The sequence below is a fragment of the Vanacampus margaritifer genome, chromosome 14 (genome assembly GCF_051991255.1).
Source record: "Vanacampus margaritifer isolate UIUO_Vmar chromosome 14, RoL_Vmar_1.0, whole genome shotgun sequence".
Classification (NCBI taxonomy): domain Eukaryota; kingdom Metazoa; phylum Chordata; class Actinopteri; order Syngnathiformes; family Syngnathidae; genus Vanacampus; species Vanacampus margaritifer.
The window spans coordinates 8,583,058-8,598,155 of record NC_135445.1 but is presented as its reverse complement, the minus strand read 5'-3'; the positions used below and the strand labels follow the sequence as shown (position 1 = coordinate 8,598,155).

Sequence of the window (15,098 nt, the reverse complement as noted above, 5' to 3'; positions counted from 1 at the left end):
TTCCCATTCCCTACTCCCTGATGGCCATCATTAAGGGAGGAGGGAAATACCCCCAGCTGTGTGTGCATTTGTACAGATACGGTAATGCATTTGTATGTTTTTGCTCAACTCACACAGGTCTCTGTGAGAGTGAGCGCTTGTACACTAACACACTGGAAATGTGTGCTAGTATGTCGAAGCACATCGGAGTTATACCTCAATGCATTTATCGACCTCTCATGCATTTGTGTGTGCTCTCTCAGCCAAGCCTCTTGTGACCATCAATAGAAATACACATCATTCTTTTGGGAGGGAGAAAAGACAGAGTCTGTTTGGTTTGGTGGATGTTCCCCTTTCATCATTCAGTTTGACATGAATAGACAAGTCAAGCGATCGTCCATCCGTCCATTTTATCCAGTTCAGAGTCACAACAAGGGCTGGAGTTTACAGTATTTCAGCTGACGGAGAGGAAAAAAGGCTGACTACACCCTAGACTGGTTGCCAATCAAGCGCATGGTAATTGTGGAGAGTGCATTAAGTAGGAATCGATCCTAAGCCGGTTGCATGGACGCCAGCTATGCGAACCACTATAATACAAATTTCAATTTATAACTTTTTGTCGTGTATTTTTTCCCCCCCAAAAAATCCAAATAGATTCATAATGCTTTTGAAAAGAGATCATCCTTTGTTTCAACACATTACTAATAGCCTTGAAAAAAGGTTGAAATAATGTGTTCCGCCACCAATACAACACCGGGATGTAATTGATATTCCCCCACTTCATTTCCCAAAAAGGCATTCACACAATTTTTTATTGAGTCATGAAAAATACAACACCAGAGGGAACAATTGCCCACAGCAAAAGTTAGATTAATTATATCCTAATAATCTTTGCAGGCAGCAATTATATATATATATATATATATATATATAGTTCCCCCCCCCCCCCCCCCGTACACACATAAGATGGTATAAAAGAATAAACATAAAAATGAGGAGTAGAAATATTAAGATTAAAGAGGAAATCCATTGAGGACCATACAACACATAAGAAGCCTGAGGTCAAAGCTAATTTATATGCTAAACCTAATCTCCAATTACTGTTGACGAATGTATATTTGCCGGAGCATACATAGAATGTGTGGGAATCTAATGCCATTAAAGTGAAGGTGGTCACAGCATCAACTCATGGCATGGAGATTGTCACAATTAGTTTCTTTTCCGAAAGGTGTTGGCTATTGAAGTTTCATTTTGAAGCAGGCGCTGAGAAATGTGCCAGGTTCATTAATTATAAAATGTGTGATGTACTGTACGTGGGGTCTGAAATGAAATATGTTTTATTCACTTTCACTGACAAGATGTTAAGGAAGTCTCCTATCAAAACACTTCAGGGAGATTGAGCCAAATATGAGAAATGCTGTCATAAAGAAGGAAAAGTGAGGTAATGATACAAGCGTGTAAGTGAGGAAATTGGCTCGAAGGGAAATTTTTAACAGAGCAGAAGACGGATGGAGGGAAAAAAAAAGAGTGGAAATTAAATGCTTTCTATTAATGAGAAATCGGAGGTGCGGGCAGAGGTGCGGAGTCTCAGTCAACTATTGCACTGCTCTGATGATTTCATCTTCCTCTCTGATTAATGCACTTTCCCCTCCAGAGACGCTGAAAGAAAGCTGGAATTTTCCCCCCGTAACTTTTCGAACTCAGTAAATCTGTCTCTGAGCCACCTGCACATTCATGAAACACACACACACACCAGTTAGCACAGGCAAGGGGAATTAAATGGATTATTTATAATTCTCTGTGTTAAAAGTTTTTTTTTTTTTTTTTTTTAAAGTAAACTATTTATTTATTTATTTATCTTTAAGTACAGTCAAAGATACCGTCAAAACCTAATGAGATTTAGACCAAGATAAATTTGTCCAAGCTATAGTTCATTAAGCATTAAATGATTTAGACTTGGGGCTCTAATTTTGTAGACGGCGCATCTGCGGCGGAGCGCAATTGTCTACATGTCTTGATTTTTGTGCTGTGCGTGTTTTCCAAACTGGCAGGTCGGTCTATGACCAGCCAAGTGACAATTTGGGGGTAGAAAGTAGGTCAATAGTTACGACTGCTCAGACCACGTCCATATATTGGCACAGATAGACTAAAGTGATTTTGAGGAATTTGATCAGACAACAAGCAGACAGATTCTGAAGCTCTGCACAGATGTGGTAGATGTCAAACGTCTTTTTCTCATCAATATGTGAACAGTGGTCATCAAATCTTCTGAATCATTGTCGAAACCAATTATCATCATTATATTTTGTATATTATCCCACTAGTAGGCACAGCTATGTCTTTATCAAAGTGAACAGTGTCGTGTCTCCATCAAGACTTTTGTGTTCATATCCTTAAGAAAATATCAACACCTGGTCAAACCCACCTCTGCGTAGATTTAAGCTGGTCATGAAAGTAGAGCCCTGGGAGTATGTTTATGTATGAAAACACATTTTTACGTTTATAAATGAATACAAATATGCAACTGAAATGTAAGAAAAAAAAAAAGACTCATTCAAATAAATACAGTTTCTGCTGACTATAGTAAAGCTGTAAATACAAATACTAGTAAATTCTCCTATTTACTTTACTTTTTTTCTACTATAAGCTTTACTCTAAGCGCCATCACCTTTTGTTTTGTTTTTATTAATATTTGTTAACTTTTTTTTTTTTTTTTTTACTATAGTAAGACTTATTTTGTACACTTGTAGAGCAGTTAATATCCACATCACCTGTACAATAAAGTCAGATGGTGCTGAAAAGGACTTTAAATCCCAACACGTTAGAGCTCCTGATTATGGATTGTGTTTGACGTTAGAGGTTCTTATTCTTCTGATTTCTAAAGTTTAGTACTTCCTTAAAAAAAATTAGATGAAAGTACGCTCACAGCAGTTTTCTATATCCTGGTTCTGCTTTGGCAGTGTCTAATCGATCAATTTTCCAAAATTAGATTTGAGTTGAACAGGAAGCCATCTTATTTTACAGGCCCTCTAAGAGTTGATTGATGGATATGTCACAGCAATGTGGTCAAGGACTTTAGAATCAGTGGGAACAAAATGAAAATGATATCTCCAGTTCATTTGAATTTGATCCATGTGCCTGGGTGTTAATGTCTCAAACATTCGGCTCAGCAGTCACTTTGAGGTGACAAGCTTCACACTCTAGATTGGTGGCAGACTTTTGCGCAACAGAATTGCTTTCTTCATTAACACTGTAAAATTTCCAACAAGTCTATTTAAATTTGTATCATTCATTTTTCTGCACTTGAAGTTGATTATGTATATCACTATTGCGCTCACCGGTGTCGCCCCTCAGGTAAGCACAGAAAAAGATTTTTAAAAGGACACAATTTTCAGTGTTCATTTTTAATTCTCAGAATCCTGCCCAAACACTTGAAATAAATGATATGTTTTAAAGCTTTCACTCTGTAGTTAACTCTGGAGTTAAGCTTTAACTTTGACAGCACAAATATATATATATATATATATATATATATATATATATATATATATATATATATATATATATATATATATATATATATATAATGTCAAAAAGAGTGTGTGCACACCAAAACACACAACCCACATTCTTGCCCAGCCAAGACCAACATCTCTATGTTTTTCCACAACAAGCAGCGCTCATTTGGACACGGGAGCTATGTTTGTGTGGGTCCGCTTTCATCTGCCTGCCGCAACATGTGTGCGTCTGTGGGTACGACTGCGGGTACGTGCGGGACAGCGCGTTTGTTTGTCTGATTATCCAGGAGTCCGTATTTATTTATCCTGCACCCAAGTGAAGTTTCGACTTCCCTCTCCCTTCAGGTTTTTCTTTCACATGATGCATTCCATTTGCAAATTTCGGTCTGTTTTTTTGCGATTGCAATAACAATGAGTGCCAAAAACTAATGGTTCAATTTAAGATTAGCTGAGTGAGACCCTGAAATTCACGGTCTTGTAAATACATAATTAAACTGCAGATGTCTTGGTAGACTCCCTCCTCTACTTCTATGTTGCTCTCTTCCTGCCATTACCTCTTTCTCTTCCTGTCTGTTCCCATGCTGTTCCGTGTTCTGTGAGTGCTCCTACCCTTTGGGAACATCCCATTTAGTCACAGTCCAGACTCACAGCTGCCTGGTCCCCAGAGAGTGCACCAACAAGCCGGTGTAATTGAGACTTCTCCGAGTGGACAGAATTGCTCAAGCTACTAGGCTGTTACAGAAAGATATTCTTTATTTATCAGAGACACTCTTAGAGTGGCCGTGTGGCAATTGGAATGTTTTTGGTTGGACTCTCAAGTATCCTCAAGGAAGATGCTGAACCCTAAATTGCTCCAAATGATGCACCATCACTGTGGAGCTAAAAGGGAATAATACGGAACTAGAAATGGACAGACACAGAAAACCAAATGACTGTATCATACCAAATATTCTCAAACTGTTTAGGATTTTTTTTTCTCTTTTTTTCCTGGAGATCTCAGTATTGTTCATTCGGTAATTTTACCGATTTGACATGTCATCATCATTGCTCTCCTTTTTAAAATATATATTTTTAATGTGGGTGAGTATGTGTATGTGCGTGCATGCGAGTGTGTTGGTATTCATTAGTTCACCTAAAACCTATTAAAAAATCCCATACCGTTCACCTAAGCCGAACACTTCCAGCCAGAGTCGTGAGGCCGTCAGGAGACCCAAGGAAGGACCAAAGAAAAGAAAGGAAAGTGAAATCCAGCACCGACCAGACACCACCCACCAGTCCACCAACCAGAGTCCTTCACCAACCCCAGAGACATCTAAATTCCAACAAATCAGGGAGACCTCAAGAGACCAAAGGAGAGACTGTTTATGATTTTTTTTCTCTTTTTTTCCTGGAGATCTCAGTATTGTTCATTCGGTAATTTTACCGATTTGACATGTCATCATCATTGCTCTCCTTTTTAAAATCTATATTTTTTATGTGGGTGAATATGTGTATGTGCGTGCATGCGAGTGTGTTGGTATTCATTAGTTCACCTAAAACCTATTAAAAAAATCCCATACCGTTCACCTAAACCGAACACTTCCAGCCAGAGTCGTGAGGCCGTCAGGAGACCCGAGGAAGGACCAAAGAAAAGAAAGGAAAGTGAAATCCAGCACCGACCAGACACCACCCACCAGGCCACCAACCAGAGTCCTTCACCAACCCCAGAGACATCTAAATTCCAACAAATCAGGGAGACCTCAAGAGACCAAAGGAGAGACTGTTTATTATTTATATTGTACATGACATGGTATGTAGGTAGAATTTGCAGACGGTCAATGACTTATAATAAAGGCGCAGGTATATTTCTATTGATGTATCTCTCTGGCCACCTCATGATACTTTTGGATACGGTCTGTATATTCTGTAATAGCAGTACAATATATCAAGACATCTTAAGGATGTAGCATGTGATGCATCCATCACTTCCGATAGCAAAATCGGATACAGTGAGAGACAATCTCCATTTGTAAGAAACAAAAGACAGAAACAGAAATGACCTGAATAGAATACTAACTTTTCGTTTGAGTCTGAAGCGTGAAATGATGTTAGGAGCTAGTCCATTACACACAAATACACACGCGGGCAGGGATATGCAGAAGCAAATGTGGTGATCATGCACACAAATGGAGATGCTTCAATGGACAATATGCTTGTTAAGGTCGATGTACACCAAGACCAATGTAAGCTTGTTTTCTACTCTCTTGGACGGAAAAAATACAATTATTTCTGCTATTTTCTTTTTTGTTTCATTTAATATTAGGCTTCAAACCTTTTGGCATTTTTGTTTCGTCAAAGCAAGAACCAGACTAATTTATATGATCTTTGACTGAAGACATTCAATGAGATGTTTTTAATTTAGCGTTTGTTTGTTTTTTGCTGTTGTGTTTAGGTCTTTAGTTTTGTGTTTTTTCTTTTGCTGTTGTGTTTATTTGTTTTTGTGTTTTGCACTTCAGGGCCACTGTAAATGTCAAAGTAAGACAAAGATTTGAAGGCCATACTGTATTTTGTATTACTTTGCAGGGAATGTAGTTTTGTAGTTTGGACAGAAGAAATGATCTACAGCCAGTGTGTGTTGCATAAAGATTACTGCTAACACACAACATTTGGTAACACAGCATTAACGGTATCATATAGCTGTTAATAGCACGGGGAAAGCTAATCTAAGAAGTGGAGCTGCATTTCTACCTAAACAAGTGTTTTGCATCCAAATGCAGGAACAAAATGAAACTCTCCAAATCGTCATTACTCAGTTTTAGTTTCTTTGTTTTGCTAAATAACTTCAGAGTTTGAATTTGAGGGAATGAAGCATTAAGCAGAAGGGAACGTCACGTTTGACATTTGAATCTCCTTTTTTTTTTGCTTTCTCTTTATTTTTCTCATTCGTTACATTTTTTTTTCTCTCTCTCTGAAATATGTTTGTGGGTCTCAATCGGTCCGCTTGACTTGATTGACGTCAAGAGAGCTAAAACCAACCTCTCTGCTGGACTCGGGGCCAGAGGGAATACTTTCTGGTCGGTCCTTATTTCCCGTGTCGTTCGGTCATTCTTTCGCTTTACCACTGTCTGTCCCTTCTTCAAACACACAAATGAAAGGCAAAAACAATTGGCGTAAAAACATACAAAACTGAAATTGGACCAGAATAATAATAAAAATATTTCACTTATTCTAGAAGTAGACAGTATTCAGAGTAAAACCAAGTAAACCAACAAAATGCAACTTTATGTTTAAAATGGATAATATGAGCAATACATGTAACTCGACTTTACAGAGACTGCTTTTTTTTCACCACTACCACATTTTTGGCTAAATCCACAAAAAGACACCAAGTCCTGCTTCATACCTGCACTATTTCCCGTTTGCCTTCTCTTCCCTCAGCTGAGCTCCTCTTTGGCCGACTGCTATTTATTCAGTCAATCTCTGCGGTTGAACCTTCATCTGTACCTAGCAACCTCCATCCAAACGATTATTATTAAGAGGTCAATTTTTGCAACCTTGAATTCCCGTAACCTTTCACGTCCTCGTTCTCACCCCTTGAATGGTTTTAATGTTTGACAAAAGTGTAAAGCTTGAAAATTGTGATTTCTGTGCAAACATGAATGCTTAGTGGCATTGAAGGGAAATGGACAAGTAGACAGCAAAATATTGAACATATATTTTTTTTTTAAAGAAAAATTAATGAAACACGGTTATAGGGAGGAAAAAGATGGTACTCAATGAAAATGAAGGATGAATGAGGAAGACACTTGATGGCTAGAGGAATAGAAGTAGGGATAGTCAACAAATAGGATTCGGAGCTGAAAAACGTTGCTGTCTCTTACAATAATGCGTGTACAACAGATACATTGAATCTATATGAGCGGGCGGCGCAGAAGTACTTTCCTGTCTTTAATGATTTAATGCTATACCATCTCTCTTTGAAACAGCAGCATTGAGAAAAGAAAAACGAAAACAATCTGTCATGCCACACTACTCCTGATACCCAACTCATATAAAGAGGCCAAAGCACACAATGACCTTTCTTTTTTGTTTTTCAAACGTTTATGTTTCCCTCATGGCTTTCCATTGACTTTTTAAACCGGAGCCATTTTCCCATTTGTTATGGTTGTCCGCTACAATAAAGAGATGCGTCAGCTGCACTTTTCCTGCATGTAGAGCAAAAAAAAAAAAAAAAATGGAGGTCGAGAAAATTGTCGCGCAACAAAAAGGTAAGAAGAAAAAGGAAATTGGGAGGGGATGTATGGGAAATAGAGTACATCGTATATTAATTGATCTGGGTGGTCTATTATTATTATAAAACAGAGTTTACACTTAAAATCTATACACGTTCCCTACTGTGCATGTTATCGTAAATTCCGGTGAATAACACACAATCGTGAATAATACGCGCCCACAAAAACACCCTTAAAAGCATTTTTTTGATGATGCCCATTTTTTTTTTATTATCACGTGGCGCGACCAAAAAGAAACAATTATTTTGAGACTTTTATTTTGAAATGTATTTATTTTTTCTAACAAATGTGCATTTAAAAAAAAGATATAATTTTCCTTTGCGGCTAGCTAGCTTGTTTTGTTTAGATTGCTAGTTGTTAGCCTCATAACTTTGATTTAAGTTGAAAGTATTATGTGGTGCGACCATTGTAGAAAGTTTTCCATGATAGATTATACATGTCCTAAATTGGAGATAATAGTACACATTTAGACAATAATAAAAAACAATAAAGAATAAACATTGTATGTGTTTTATAAACTGTGCTGGTCTGGTGAATCTGTATCCATCAATGACCCATAAGTAATATGGTCCCCCGATTTATTGGCATCCTTTATTATCAGAGTGAATAATCTAAATTAATGAATATTCAAAACATACCAATTAAGTGTAAATGCTTTTAAATCCATTTTAAAAACTATGCTCTTGTCCCATACCTATGACTAAATGAATACATTTTTGCACCAATAATAGGGACAAAATCTGAAACCTGAAATTTATTATTATTATTATTCTTATTATTATTATTAGGCCAATGCTACTATCCAGTCCACCATTTGTATCATTTAATTTAATTTAATAATAATAATAATAATAATAATAATAATAATGGTTTCAGCTCTGGACACTATTTATTTTATTTATTAATTTTTTTAGCCCCACATAACTGATCCGCAGCACTCTAGCTTGGCTCTGAAATAAACTGTAGTGGTGTATAACATCTAAGAGGTTGTTGCAAGGCAAAAGATTGCTCGATACTCTTTCAAGGTACCGACTAGATACCTCCTAGTGCCCCAGGTTTTACCTTGCACAACATTGTTGATGAATTACAAAGGACAATCTCGGTAAAAAATCTTGTCATGACTGGGAAAAGAAAAGCTAATGCGCCAACATCAAGGCTGTGTGTGGAGATGCTGTGAATCATCAGCAGGGAAGTGAAAATGCATACTTAAGGGACTCAAGATATTACCTTGAGGAAGGTTGTAGATGAAAAACAAAGGATCCCCAGCATCTCTTTGTGGCACTCTGACTGTTAAGACTTCTGAAAAGGAAAGTACTTCTAAGCAGACCAATAGTCGGAAATTATACACAGGCAGTGCTAAAAGCTGCGGTGAGGTCAAAGAGGACAAGAAGAGTAAGCTAAAATCAGCCAGTGTTTAAAACAGTGACATTATGACAGTAACATTGAAAGAAATCACAAATGAGTCACCTACTTTGCATTTCACATTCGTAGTAACCCCGAGTTTAAAAGGGCATGATAAATAGTAACCCACTTTCATCCTCCACATTTGTAGCTCAAATTCAGCAAAGGTATTTTTGGCAGCTAGACGTTACATTTAGCTGAACGGAATGGATTAATTTTTCACGCCTGGTCATCTCAAATGAAAACGTGTCACAAGAAAGAAACAAGGCCCATGAGAGAAGCTCAGATGACAAACAGTCACATTAATTTCCAAGGCCATGTACATCCTTCAGGCAGGTATTTTCTGTTTACTGTGATTGACAGAATAGCGGGTGAAGCAAGGGGAGTAATTAAAATGTAAGATGAGTGCTTCCTGCAGTAGCCTTGCATGTGGGGCCAAACACTTCCTGGTTTGAACAAGAAGTCCCACGTGAAATAGAACTTTATGCGTTCACCCTCCCTATAGCGATCTGTCTGCAAAGATACAAGAGAAATCCATTACCCAGCGATGTAGCACAGGTCCCCTGGGTGGGCATGTGTGTGTGTTTCTTAGCGTGGATATACCCACAAATACAATGTGCCCAGGGAAACAAAAATTTAAATCATTTGGCATGTGACAGTGGCTTTGTGAAAATTGCCTGTGGGGAGGCAATGTACATTCATTTAACAAGGGAACTCAATCCACCTTCAATTCATTCCGTCTAATGTTGGAAACAAGCAACCAATGTGTACGGGTAGTGGAAGTGCGCTTTAATAGGTCTTTAATAATGGGAGGAAATTGGATTTAAGGTTGGAGTTTTTGTTGCAATAATGAAAAGGCGATCTTGTCTGAACAAAAGCCACATTAACTGATGGGGGGAAAAAAAGATTTTTAGCTACGATTAAACATGACACCTGAGCAGTGATGCTAGAATTAGTCTTTGTCATCATAATAAGACATTTTGTTCTGAAGCAAACTACATTTATTATAGTACAAACATGTCTGGTTTTTGAAAAGGGAATTTATTTAAAACTAACCTAATTTTAATTTTAAAATTTTCTACTATTTTAACTACTATTTTCTTTGAAGCTTGTAAAAGATATTTCCTTGATTTTAATGTAAAATCATCAAATATAACGCATATTTCAATTCAAAGACTGTTCAAATAGCTTTCTTTGATTTTTGGATACTATTATTTTCCTGTAAATTAACTCCATCCAACCATCCATCCATTATCCGAACCATGGTATTTGTATTTGGCTTTTTTTTTTAAAAAACTGCATCCCTTCACGATAACTGTATATATAACCGTATAGAATTAAGTTTTTTTGGGTTTTTTTAGGTGTGTTTTTCTTTCTTTTTTTATAAATAATTTTCTTACTGCAAAATGGATTTAAAAAAAAAAACAATGAAAGAATAAATTTACTTTGGATAACAACATTTATTGTGCAAATCTCAAATCAAAATTAAAAGTCAGCTCTCTGGTGCAAAATAGTGCGAGCAAAAAATATTGCTGACATTCTATATGAAAACAGTACAACTGGCTTAAAGCAAGAATTCACTTGAAGATCACAAGGGCATGCAAAAGTGGCCATTGTAAACAGCACAAGCCTTAGCTTTTATATAACACAAACTGATGATGAAACAAATTGCTCGTGTTACCTTTGCTAGCAGGCACGGTCGCGCGGCACATCTTGCAAATGACACGTTTCTGCTCGCTGTCCGACTTTTCAAATCCGAACCGTGTCCAATTAACTGACGTAGAACAGTTTTTTTTTTAACCAATTCCTCCGGCTCTGTGGATTCGGTGCTTTTTTTGCCATTGTTGCGCTGAGCGCGAGCCGTGTGCAAGACCGGGACGCAGATACGATGACGTCATCAACATGCGCCATACAGTGATGTCATCAACCTGCGCTACCGCGGTAAGACGAGTCAAAATCTCTACCTTCCGCTAAATTTATATCTCATATTGAATATACCGTTTATATCGACCAGCCCTAATTATCTCCAATTATAAGTTGGTGAGTAACTTTTTAAAGGTAAATTACATAAAAGTCAGTCTTTGTCTGTCTTTGTGCCAGTGATTCTTCTCTTAAGTTTGGCTGCAAAGTGAGTGGTGGTCAGTTGACACAGGAAGCATATAAATATCTTCCTGAGAAAAAAAAAAAAAAGAAAAAAAGAAAAAAAGGAAGCATATAAAGGTGAGTGAAATTAGTTAATAAAAATTAAAAAATGTTTTAATTGAGCTCCAAAGTTCACTTTAACGTTAACAGCCCCAATTTAAACAAATAAGAAAAAAATTGGTATTTCTAGGCATGGACTAGGGATGGGCGAGTACCGATACCAGGTAATGGTATTGGGCCGCAGAATAACTGGGTGGGTGCAACCAAGTGGTGGTGCTATATTTCTCGTAAGTTTTCTTTTTTTTTCTCAAAGATTTGCCACTTTATAAAGTGGCAAATTTGCTACTTTAAAGTGGCTAAATTGCAACTTTATAAAGTAAGAGTTTTTTCTTGGAAATTTGCGACTTTATCAATTTTTTTTCTCGGAATGTTGCTCCCAACCTCTAAAAAAAAAAAATATATATATATATATATATATATATATATATATATATATACGTGGCCCTAATACACCGTCGTAAAATAAGGATTTTTTTTTTTTTAAGACCACACATAAATTATAATGGCTTGCCTAACATATAGTTAAGTACCCCATTGGTGGATGATGTGCTGCTAAGGTGACTTTGTCTTGAATTAGTGCAATATAACCGGCAGGTCAACTGACTTCCTCATTGCATGAGCAGCTGACCTGCAAGTTACTACTGGTTGACTGCTCAGATGTCCTCCCGGCCAACTATCAGACTTCCCCAACAGCTTTGCTCACTGAATGGCGGGCGGTTGCACAGGGAGATTGTGTGTCCTGCCGACTGACTGCATGACAGGTCACTGGGGTGAGTGTCTGGATATACGACCCGCTGCGGTTGATATTGTGTTAGCTGTGAGGCTGAATAACTGGGTGGGTGCAGCCAAGTGATGGTGCTATAAATTTCTTAGCTGACGTCCAGTGAGGACAGCAATAGAAGTATGGCGGGGGGAAAAAAACACAAAAATGGCAGGATGGTAATAATTTCCCCAGTTATGACAGAAGAGCACGGTTTATTTCAATAAGGAACTGTATTGTTTTATGACCTCTTGATTATTAAAATATAATGGATATTTATTGCCAGGACAGTGACATTTTATATGAATTGCCACTCTATCGCTCCACCATTATGTGCACAAGTATACCTATGAGATAGTAAGACCACAGTTGCTGCCATACATGAATGGTACATGCTTCAAAATTCGCACATTCTATCTTACATGTGCCTAAATTTAGTCTTTGTGACACTACACAACACGAAAAAGCAGATGGGGCGGCTTCCTGTACACATATCAAGAAGGTGATCATTTAGCATGATTTTTTGGTTGGGTGTGACATCATTCCGGAAGCTAGAAAAGAGCTTTGAGGTAAGTTTGAGGAAAAGAGCGTTTTAAAAAAAAAAAAGTTGCAAAGACTTAAGAAAAAAAAGACAGATGGTTCTTTGTTATACTCTTGATAACACTGTGTTAAACATAACAAGCCCCTGGTGTGAGCAATAAACGCTGCATAAACTCCCGCCACCGCCACGACGGTAATCACGACAAGTGTAGCCTGTCGAGGTGTCACCATCGCTGAAGTTGTGCGACACTTTTTAGCTGTAGCACGTTTTGTTGGTGATACAAAAACACAAATACAAATGGAATGCTGCCGTAAAGGTTGTAATTGACCCTATATATACAATGCAAAGGGTTCTCTCTGTCTCTCTCTCTCTCTCTCTCTGTCTGTCTGTCTCTTTCTCTTCTCTACCCCCTCTTCCGTTTCTCGCTCTTCCACTCTCTCTTTTTCCTTTCTCTCTTCCTTTTCTCACTCTTCCTCTGTCTCTCTCGTTCCCTTAATCTCTCTGCTTTCTTTCTCTCGCTCCTCCCTTGCTTCTCTCTCTTACTCTCTTTCTCTTCTCTGTCCCTCACTTCCTTCTATCTTTCTCTTCTCTATCCCTCTCTTCCTTCTCTTTTCCTTCCCTCTTCCTTCTCTCTCTCTCTCTCTCCCTCCCTCTCTCTGTCTTTCTCTCTCTCTCTCTGTCTGTCCCTGTCTCTTTATCTTCTCTATCCCCCTCTTCCTTTTCTTGCTCTTCCTCTCTCTCTCTTTCTCCCTTCTCGCTCTCATTTTCCTTTCTCTCTTCCTTTTCTCACTATTCCCCTGTCTCTCTCACTCTCTTTCTCTCTCTGCTTTCTTTCTCTCTCTTGCTCTTCCCTTGCTTCTCTCACTTACTCTCTTTCTCTTCTCTGTCCCTCACTTCCTTCTCTCTTTCTCTTCTCCATCCCTCTCTTCCTTCTCTTTCTCCTTCTCCCCCCTCTCTCTCTCTCTTTGTCTGTCTCTCTCTCTTTCTCTTCTCTATCCCTCTCTTCCTTTTCTCTCTCTTCCTCTATCTCTCTCTCTCCCTTGCTCTTTCTCTTCTCTCTCTTTTTCCTTTCTCTCTTCCTTTTCTCACTTTTCCTCCTTCTCTGTCTCTCTCGCTATCTTAATCTATCTGCTTTCTTTCTCTCTCCCGCTCTTCCCTTGCTTCTCTGTGTTACTCTCTCTTTCTCTTCTCTGTCCTGCTCTTCCTTCTCTCTTTCTCTTCTCTATCCCTCTCTTCCTCCCCCCCCCTTTTCATACACGCCCACTTGAGCTGGAGACCATACAAGTGTTATTATGATGCACAAAATTATGAGCGGTGAAAAGACACTCTAACTTACATCTCACTCACTCGTGCATCATTCATCCTCATGACGGGATGTACCATCACATAAAATGCTCATCAGTTCGGTATTATTGCAGCATTCCGTAATTCATCATTGCCAGTAAGATTAACCCAACTGTCACACTTCCATACAGACTCATTCATCACAAATTTGCATGAACACTTTACATGTGCATATACCTGTACAGTATTCATGACTCATTCTTGGCTGTGTGCACTTTGAGATGACAGCTGTATGGAATACAATAACATTCGCCATCTTTAGTATGGAGCTGATTGTGCCACGTGCATACATTTGACCTTTAATTTCATCACATCATCTATTTGTATTGCATTAGATTGCCTTTTTGCAAACTATCTTTTTGACCTTGTCCCGAGGTTATTGTTTTATTAGAAATGTGAAAAATAGAACGAGCACAATATGTTCAGGTGTATATATTCAGTGCCAGGGAAGTGATGAATTAAGCTGCCTCAAAGTCTGTCATTTTTGGCAGTGCTACGAAGTAGTGTGCCATGATTGATGCTAAACAGATATCAGTGTGTACCCTCTAGTAAGGTAGCATCTGCCTAATAATCCCAGTGTTCATCGGGGACTTAATGTTTAAATTTGATTTAAAATCTCCCAACTGGTTGTATTTGTCTTAATAAAACTAATTCCATGTTCAAATCTGAACAAAGGCGTGCGCTTGTGTTCTTTTGGATGATCGTATTACTCAAACATTGACGTTCATTTACGGCATTTATCTAATAGAGTTATCGAATCGGTAAGACTACCGAATAAACAATACTGAGCTCTCTCAAAAATGAATGAATAAATAAATAAATAAATAAATAATAGAGTAGTCTATTTGAAATTCAATCAATATTTGTACATATACTTGTATTGAGAAGATGAGCTCAGTTGATTTGTCCACAAATACTTATTGTTTGACATTTTAATGTAAATGGCAGTATTGTAAAAACATATATTCTTGAGGGCTGGAGTGACAAAAACAAAAAAAAGCTTCTCGTGTGCTACTTTGACTCAAAAGAATGGGAGTAGAACAAAAGTGCAGTTTCCCCAAAAATAAAAGTAGTGGGGCTTA

General features: G+C 37.9%; 1 protein-coding gene across 3 annotated transcripts in view; it reads right to left on the bottom strand.

Annotated features, from left to right (window-relative positions):
- Positions 1-15,098, bottom strand: part of cntfr (ciliary neurotrophic factor receptor) — a 358,577-nt gene that overhangs the window by 81,967 nt on the left and 261,512 nt on the right. The gene's annotated exons all lie outside the window — the stretch shown is intronic.